This window comes from Chinchilla lanigera, unplaced genomic scaffold (assembly GCF_000276665.1).
Source record: "Chinchilla lanigera isolate Chin_1 unplaced genomic scaffold, ChiLan1.0 scaffold00046, whole genome shotgun sequence".
Lineage (NCBI taxonomy): Eukaryota > Metazoa > Chordata > Mammalia > Rodentia > Chinchillidae > Chinchilla > Chinchilla lanigera.
In genome coordinates, this window is record NW_004955447.1 from 10970116 (window position 1) to 10980198 (window position 10083).

The 10083-nt window shown below is 36.7% G+C and overlaps 1 long non-coding RNA gene across 1 annotated transcript in view; it reads right to left on the reverse strand.

Annotated features, from left to right (window-relative positions):
• Nucleotides 1-9341: 9341 nt before the first annotated feature.
• LOC102021610 overlaps nucleotides 9342-10083 on the reverse strand; it is a 66148-nt gene continuing 65406 nt past the window's right edge. The window contains exon 4 of the long non-coding RNA XR_262419.1: nucleotides 9342-9623. This is a non-coding gene — a long non-coding RNA (uncharacterized LOC102021610). The remainder of the gene's footprint in view (nucleotides 9624-10083) is intronic.

Sequence of the window (10083 nt, forward strand, 5' to 3'; positions counted from 1 at the left end):
TTTCTTCTTTTAGAAGCTTCCCGCACAGACTGCCGTTCCTGCACTCCAGGGAAACTTTGTTTTTTCCTAGACTATGCAAAGTTTTGAAATTGGTTCATTAACCTCTACATGTAGCCACTGTCTGACATCAAAAGTGATTTTGCTACACATAACTGTAGTCATGTTATTCCATGCTTCAAAATATTCAATGGTTTGTACTATACTAAAAGTAAAATGACCTGAAGATAGTAATTATCTGTAATATCCTGACTCATATCTGACCCCTCATTTCCTTGCTTTTCCTGGGGGATGACTAAAACCATTCTTTGTCCTTATTTTCTTTCTTGTTGACTGTATCCGGTGGTGCAAGACTTGTCTCTCTTCCTGGAATAAGCCACTCTCTTCTGTCTTAGGATATTTTCACAAATGGTGCGTCTTCTACCGGGAGCCCTCCTGCTCTTCTGCAGTCAGGTGGTTAGTTCTGTTTTAGGGTGCTTTGTTTGTAACGTCAGAGAGATCTATGCTGAAATTTTTCCCTCACTTAAGCACCACCCTTCAACACACTCCTGCTTGTTTTTCTTCCAAACCTTAAAAGATGCTGTTTATTTTTATTCATCTTCCTCACCATAATGTAAAGTCTTTCAGACAGGAGTCACACCAATTGCTCATTAGCTTTGCTTAGTTTCTTTGGTCTATTGTAAATAATCAACGCTTATTATGGAATAAAGGAATCCCTTTGTTTAATGTTGCACCCAACCCAAATGCACACTAAATAAGCCCCCTAAAGGATGTAGTAAACAGCCAAGCTAAAATTCAGAGCAATTTTAATAGTCCAATTAAATTACAACATCAGTGGTTAGGTGTCACATAGTCAGAGCATGGCACACCTCATTCCTTCAGCTATAAGCTAAATCAATTGAATTGGAAAATATTATTGGCTTTACATAATTAGAATAGTCAAGGGTTAATCTTATTCTGATATTCACAGGTCCAGGGTCTCGAACAACGTTAGGCTTCTTTCTTTCACTTTGCCTGAACCAATTCTGTCTATGCTAGGATAGAAGTCCACTGACTTCAGAAACTTACATGTTGTTGTCCTAGCTATCCCAGAAGAAATAAAACATTTTAATTAGTACTTTAGGAACATCAGCCTCAGGAGAATTCTCTTTGGCTTACATTGTATATATGCCCATTTTGAGTGGATAACTTTCCTAATAACTACTTCTGTTCACTGGGCCTTAAGCTATACGTTCATGATGAGGATAAAATATACAAGTTCATTGACCCAGAATAATAAAGGAATGTTATTACATGGAAAATAATAATGTACTAGAGAGGAAGCAAATCCTATTTACCTATCCATTTATTGCCAAAACCATGTTAAATTTAAGTATATGTTATATGGATAATTTATTTTTAATAGCTGTGATAAATGCAATCCAATAGATAATTATTTTATCTCATTTTCATATTTTTACCTGCAATGGTAAAGTCATAATACATAAGCAATTGCTGCTCCATTGAGGAGTAAGAACAAGTATTTTAAGTGCAGGAGACAAATGCCATGATGTTAAAATACAAGTTTGTTATTTGAAGCAATGCATTATTGTCTGGCCTAACTGCAGATATTAAAAAAATGAAAATTTAACCTCTTTCAGGTACTTTTTGTATATGGAAAAAAAATGAAATATAGATGACAGCCTGGTTGGAATTAAAGCAATATATCTATAAGTAGCATGCTACCATGGACTTTGAGAAGCTAGATTTCCTAGAAGTTTATTGATTTCAGTATTTAATTGAAAAATAAAATGCAGTGATCAAGAGCATAATAAAGCAGAAGACAAAATCTTTCATATTTTTTTCCTATTGTGGTCAGCTGTATTTAAAAGATCATCAAAGTGAGAAATGACAGTTATAAAGAACAGACAAAAATGTGTTTGGATCTTTTTTATGCCTTCCAGTGAGAATGTGGGACAAGAGCTCTTGCCCACGTAACTAATACCCACTCCTGAGCACAGTGATGCATTCTGGGACTTTTGAGTGATTATCTGCTATTTAAAAGCAGGCTGTTTGAAATTTTGTTTCTATGAGAGTATTATTTAAAGTTGTAGGACACAATGAGTTCAATGTCTAAATCAACATCCAAGAACACAGATCTCATTGGCTTGCCATGTTAGTAAATCAACTCACCTAAATAATCTTGAGACTCTGACAATGGTGCAGGCCCTGGGCTTGGAAATTCAGCTATTGCCTCACCGTGAACTTGATCTTCTGACATTTTAATGTGTTGAGGTCCTATTTCTGATGGCTCAGTTTGGACATGGGAGTAAATTATCTTGAGGGGCAGAAAGTTAAGAGCTGATGTTCAGGTTTGGAGTCAAACTGTCTGTCCTTTGAGCTAAGAAAGGTGGGATACAATGGACATCTGAAGTTTTTCCTCAGTACATATTGTTGCTGTACTAAGTAATACAGAAAACAAAACAAAGTAACATTAAAGCACCAGAAAATCTGGAAGGGATGCTATATTTGCATGAGTTCAGCTCATTTCTGTAAAACAAATTTTATTATTTATTTTGTGTGTAGGGGTATGTGTACGTGTGTGTGTATTTTAAATGAATGCCGTGACTTCAGGGCATAAAAGCAGAACACAGAGTCTGATGTTTAAGGTACTTTGATTTTACTTTCTTCCCACTGTCGGGGATTGTTTGGCAATAAATTGTATTATATGCTGCTTCAATTTACTAGTCTTTTCAGATCTGACTACACTTAATTACTCAAGACATGATGTACTAAAATCTACATCTGGAAACAATGTCACTTGGTGTTTGGCATTTGAAAGTTAGATTTATGTTAAATGAATATTTTTTTACCACAAGCTTTGGGGAAGAAATTGGTGCTGCCAGACACTTTTTATGGATACAGCTTAAAACAAATAGTGGATGCTGTCTTCTCATTATTGATGTTCTGAGCTGATGAGGTGTGCCTCTTCGCTTTTATCTTTTTCTTATTTTTATATCTAACCAGCTTTTCACAGATAATTGCCCCTCTGTTATTAGAAGCAGACCTTGTCTCTCTCTTTTTAAATCAGTCTTATATGCTGTGTATAGTACAAAAAAAATTTAGCTTTGTTTTTAGGTTATCAAAGTCAATAGAAGACTTTCCCATTTGAGGATAAATTAAATTTAATTTTAGAACTCTCAGGGATTCTTTAGAATTATGGTAGAGTTCTTTATAATTTTCACAGGGATTCCTTTTGAATTGTTCTTATAGAATTTAAACCTATGCTTCTGTGGAGCATGTGCTCTTCACAGAGTGCATGGAAAACATGAGTGCAGCAGATTCCATAATATTTTGGACCCTAGATTTACTCCTCATTATAAATATGCAAGCACTTTAAAAATTATAGTGGTAATGTTTGTTTTCTTAGCTTATGTGGGTTAAATCAGTCCACCAATAGGTGTGGTATAAAAGTAATAGTACTGCTATCATCCACTGAGGGTCCTTTTACTCAGTGTACATAGAAGTCACAAATAGGCAGGTGGCTTCTTCAGTGTTGATAGCTCCGAGCTCCGAATGCTGGTAGTTATGGGCTGTGAAGTCAGTGGCCGTCGTTGATGTTTGGAATCAACAACTTCTTGTAGGCCTTGGAGATGCTTCTGGCCAACAGGGAAGGTGGCTTTTGGCAGTTCTTCCTTTCTGGATGTCATTCTCTTGCTGCCAGCTGCCTTTAGTGTTATGAGCTCTGGCTGATGCTTCCTTTTTAGTCAACAGATTTTGGGTTTGCCCATTCTCAGTGTGTGAGCACAGCCTGCTCTACTCAAGATAAAACTCACAAAGAGGCAAAAGAATGGCATATGGAAGAGGCTTAGTAAGAATAGTACAGTAGCATCGGAGGGAGCAGGCATGACTTGATCTACTTAAGGGTACAGCTTAGATAGAAGAAAAAGGTGGGCTCATGCACAGGTAGTGTCTTTAACTTTCTATTTAACCATGGCTAGGGCAGGGCCTTGTGGACCCTATTGGCAATGGCTGGCCAGGTGCAGAGCCATTCAGAGAGGTTTGGAGGCCAGAGTCATCTGGATGAACCTGCGCTGAAGACTGCTGCAGGCAAAGCAGATGTCTTCTAGAGAAGCCATGGGGTATCTGAGGTAGGTGAGAGGAGTTTGTGGCACCTGTAGAAGAAAAAATGAAAGATGCCTATGGGGAGGGGGAGTTCAGACTCTTCTTTCCTGCCTCGGCATATTTAGTTAAATGTATCTTTAGAAAGTGAAAATAGCATTGGTACTAGTGAACAAGATAAAATTTAATGCAAGAATAAGATAATTTCTATGCCCACTCCACTAATAGTATTTCAGATTACACAATTTTTCATGACATAACGACATATATGATTGTGTTTTCCACTGCAATATGATTTTAAATTATTTTGATAGATAAAACATAGTTTTAGCAAAAATCCCTCAATCTAGGTTTTAAGTAATTTGAAAAGGCCGGTCTTATGTCACACCTTGATAAACCGAATGAAGCTAGAAAGATGTGAAAATAAAATATTCCACCTCCCAATTCATTACAGATATTTGATTTACAAGTTTGAGTTAAGTTTGTTGATTAAAAAGCAAAGTGAAATCAAAGAAATCTGAATGATGCTATTCACCAGGAGACTGGTTCCTAAGCATTTATATTCTTGATTACAAGGTAACTGAACAAATAAAGATGACTAAGGAATTGACACTTTGCAACATTTTGGCACTATAATTAATACTATATTTGGGAGAAATCAGATGCTCATCAGCCATCACAGAATATGCTCAGTTAGCATTTTCAGAATCTACTAGCTGCATAGCAAGCATCACAGAGTAATTTGTTTGTGTTGTTAATTATATCAACAGAGTATCACACTATATCAGGTTATCCATTCTGGAATATTTGCTTTGATGGTAATGTAAGCATTATACAGTTGAATCAATTTAAGATCAGCATTATGCTTCTGTTTAGATTGTACAAATTGTATTACCTTAATAAGGCACTTCCTGATGGGGAATAATTTAAGACTGAATGGTCAACAGAAGTCCTTTTTTGAATACTACACTTTGCAACATTAGTGAAATTAGCCAGGGCCGAGAGATGTGAGAGCTAACGTCCTAATATCTGTGTTTCTATTAAATTGTGTGACAATTGAAAGCACTTTCCATATAGCTTGTAAAATTCATCATTAAAGAAGAGGCTTTTCTTTAGATAATGTTCTGCATATATTTGGGATGACTTTTTCATGAATATATTATTTTGCCAAGTTTTCTGTAGCTCCAGGGTATGCCTGCAGTATTATCATGAAAAAAATACTATTGATACCACACTTTTGAAATATCAGAATACTATTTTACATTTTCTTGGTAGACTTTTATTACATTATAAGGAATTCAGACATTAGTTTTGTAGGGAAATAGTATTGAGAACTTGAATACCTCAATTTCTTTCCTTTCCTTGCTCCTGGTAAAGACTGCTGGAGACAAACCCACATGAATGAGTTCAATCACTTAGCTTGAGTAAGGGGTGTACACAATATTGGATTCAAAGTCAGCAACTTATTTCTCTAAAAAATGGTAGAAAATGAAATACCATCAGATAAGGAGAATTATGTGATACTGTGATGTAAACTAGGAAACCCACATACAAACTTAACATGCTGACTTTTGTGATTTTCATTCAGGATTAATTGCATAACTGCTTTCTGATCACCTACAGATAAGTGATAGCAATGAATCACGAATACAAACAAATAGATTTATATAACTCTTGCTGCTCACAGAAAATATTGACCACTTCTACATTTATTTTTAGTGAATTTACAACATTAAGAATCAGGGTATTTAGGTATTTTATAAAAAATTATAAATAATGTAGTATCACAGAATTAATGTTCGGTAAAGCAGTTAGCAAAAATGATTGGTAGGAATGCCGCCATGATATTCCTCCAGGTGTTAGGTTGATAATTTAATATTTTTCAGATTATTACAGTATTAATACAACTGCTATGGGAGCAAGAAGTTATAGTTGTACTAAACTTGAAGTAAAATTATATCCAAAGGATGCCTAAAAATGGTGCTGTACTTATAAATTCATCAGTTTTCATTTCCTTTTTTTCAGCAGGAAGGAAAGTTTAGTTTGTTTGATATGAACTCACACTCTACTGAAAATATTACTGCTTAAAAGTAACAGAATAACAATTGGACCACATAAAATATATTGTTTCTGTACATTTTTTTCTTATATTAACAATACATGTACATTTTTTTCCTTTTGTTGCTAGTAGTCTCTTTAGACTTCTAGTGTTAGCTCAAGAATGGTTTTCTACTTCACTTGTGAGCCACCCTTAAGCCCCGCCCCCTCCCATTGTCTTGGAGAAAGTGTTTGTGTGTTCTGCGCTGGTTATGCTTCCTTCTGAGGGAACAAAGGGGCATGACCCCCGCACCCCGCCTCCCTGTCACATCTCCCAGTTGTCTTGGCTTTCTCAAGAGGCGAAGTGGCTTTCCTTATTGCTTCTTTATTTATCTGTAAAATCTTTTATCCTCTGTCTCAATCCCTTTTGTACTTCCCATTTCATTTTCCACCTCTATTTTCTGGATCGTTTTGTGTGCTTTTTAAATCAAACAGGCTTTTTCTGCAAGGTTAATATCTTACATACTTTTTTTTTTTTCGTCTTTGATCATTTTCTCCACTTTCCTGTACTTTCGTATGGATCATTTACAACCTCACATAAAAGTTTATTTCTTTGAATTCTCTGACATCAACCCATGAATCCTTTCTGTTTTCTTCTGGGCCCTGTTCTACAGGCAGCTCTGATTTTCAATGCATCTCCTTTAGCAGAACACACCTCTCCCCCACTGTGTCGTTTTCCTCCTGGGGTTCATCCAGCTGCATTTAAGGACTTTGTGTAGGATTTTTGTTTTGAGACCAACAGATCCAGATGCCAATCAGAATGAAGGAACTCTAGCGGTTTTATTTCAAATTTATTTCTTCTGTGGCTGAAGCAAATATTTCACAATGCTTGTTACCTTTTACCCACCACAGAGCAAACAGATCTCCAACAGGGCTGAGATCTCTCATTTTACACACTCTCTCCACCTTCCTGCCATGTGAAAGTTCCTAGAGCAGTTAACAAAATCCTGCTTTCACCAAACTGAGCACAGCACATACAAACAACGCTAGTTCTTTTGCAAAGTTAATTGGTGAAATTTTTAGATGCAGGATTGTAACCTAGAAACAGTATTTCTCTGGGGAACACCGTAGACTGTCACAAGCTAATTTTCTTCTTGGACTAAATGAAGTACCAGGTTGTGCTCAGTTCTTTTTCATTAACAACAGAGGATGCTTTGACTGAATTATAGCTGAAATAATTTGCAATTAAACTTCTACGAAACTACCTGATCTCAAACCATAAGAGTGGGAAGCTATAAAGAGCACAGCACAGACACTGGAGAATCTCCAGCCCTGGTTTTTAAAAGCCAGAGAGGTACACAGTCCAGAAAGGTACGGATGCCTGGATATAGAGGAACGGACTACACCTCTTTTGGGAATTCTATTGTCGCTCCTAGCACTACAATTTTTTTGATTTATTAGGATGAAAGTTTTCTTGATCCTGAGCCAGAAATTCTGTGTGTAAATTTCACTCCTGGGACTATGTTCCAGCTGCAGAATGCTGAGTTTCTTCTCCTGTCTAAACACTTATATTTCTGGAGAGGAACTTATATACTAAGAGAATCCAACCAGTGGAGTCATTAGCTTTTCCTCACTTAATGTCAGCTAATATAACTTTATATTTTCAGGCACAATAAAAGAGAACTCCTCTTCAAATAAATATTTACATTCATACTTATTTCCATGTTTGTGACACATATTTTGGGGCATGGGTTTGATTTGTATGTTTTCTTTTTTGATATTTTCTGGGCCAAAATTCAATTTTGTTGTTTTCCCTTTAATTTACTTACAAATTAAAATAAGAAAAAGCCATGGATATTACATGCCTACATGCTAGCTAGTTTTGTGAGTATGCAATATTGTTTTCAGATACTGCCATGTATTTACAATGCCAAACTTTAATTTCATACATTTTTAATAGAAACTTAAGATTTATATTTCTAAAATGTTATTAATGAGAAAGCACATTCAAAGTTTTGCTTTTAATTTAATGTTTTAAATAGGAAGAATATCCTCATAAATATAACAAATTTGTGGAAAAAATACAGCCAGAATATTTATTAATGGCTACTTTTGGGTTATGTTACTAGGGATTGTGTAAAGGCAACTGGAAAGAAAAACAATGCTTGTTTAACGTCTTATACACTTCCATGCTGTTGATATCTTTCCGTGAACAAGTATTGGCTTTACCATATTACAGCTTTATTCTTACTGCTATAAAACAATACCAACTTTAGTTATCATTGTGTCAATAACCAATTTACTGTACAAGTTTGTAAGGCTTCTTTCTACCAGAATCAAACAGAGAAAGAGAAAGTGTTGAAATACTTGTTTCTCCTTCGTATGACTCAGAAATGAATTACAAACAGAAGTTACAGACATTGTAGAGTCCCCTCTAAATAAGACCTACAGCAAAGCTCCCCTCTTGCTGGATCCCTACATCGTGCTTGGCAGTTTCTTTGAAGACAGCGTACAATGTTAACCACGGTTTATGAACAAACCCCTTAGTTATGTGTGTTAAAGTTGTTTGGGCACAGCTAAGGGCAGCTGACAGTCTTGAGCACGATGCGCTTGCCACCTTGGAAAGTAGTTTGCAGTTACTCCTCTCCCTCCGGTTCTTCATGCAACTGTTGAACTAAGAGTGAGAAAGGCCTTTTCTTTCAGTCTGTCAGCTCGCTAGGTGGCCCGGATGTAAGAACTTGACTTCTATGTATCTGCCAGGCAATGTGCGGTGACGATGGGTCTCAATGCAGGCTAAATACACATAAATCTTGTTCTAGTTTTAATGGCAATGACTTCTTTAGTGTAGCGATAGGGAGGAAATCTTGGTCATCTTGCAACATAACATTATTACTCCTTGGAACTGACCTCCACCTAGTCTCCTGGCCTTCTTTATAGCTTTGTAACTGTCTTGGTTACTTTTCTTTCATTGCTGAGACAAAATACCCAACACTCAGAGTTAAGGAAGGAAAGATTTATTTAGCTCACAGTTTGTGGAGGTTTCAGTCCTACTCAGCTGGCACCAAGGTAGGGTGGCACATGGCAGAGGGTAACAGTTCATGGAGGTGGAAAACAGCAAAAGCAGCAAGAGCAAAAGGGGAGGAGCCGCAGCAAGCAGCCTCTTTCCCTCCCTTACACTGTATGCAGGCTGCTCACCCCACGGTGAGTGTAGCACTCACACCCGTGACTGCATGAGCTTTGGGGGCACATCCAGAAACAAACCATAACAGTACCTAAATCCAGCCACATTTTCCTTTACTACGTGAGTCTTTCCTCTTAGACTGGCTCTGATCCTTAACCATGCTGCTGTACTCTGCATCAGTTCTCTAACGGAAGGTGAAATGCGCTCTCCTTCAGTGATCGCTGTAAACTCAGGGTGGATCTTGGATTCCTTTTTGCTTAACAAGGGCTTTCCTCCTTTCTTCATCTTGTCTGCTGACACTGGAAGGCTTGGAAAAAAACATGGAAATTTCAGACTAGTTTCAAGACCAAATGTTTCAAAATCAATCTATTTAAGACTATTAAATTAAAGGGAAAAAAGCCACCACAATACTTTGCAAATTAAGCATTTGTGTATATTAACTATAATCATAGATTGATCAATAAGATGCTATCCCAGTTACTGATTCTTTGAAGTGTTCCTCACGCAGTTTGGTTTTTGTTCATGAACTCAATGCCTACACCTATTCTTCTAGATATCTACCTACCTGCTCTTCCAGTAGATTTAGTGTTTCTGCTTTGATATTTAGATCTTTGATCTATTCTGACTTTAGTTTAGTGCATGGTTACAGACTTGGGTTTAGTTTTAGTCTTTGGTATGTGGAAAGCCAGTTTTTCCAGCACCATTTATTAAAGAGGCTGTCTTTCTTCCAGTGAACATGTTTGGCCCCTTTGTCAAAGGTAAGGTGG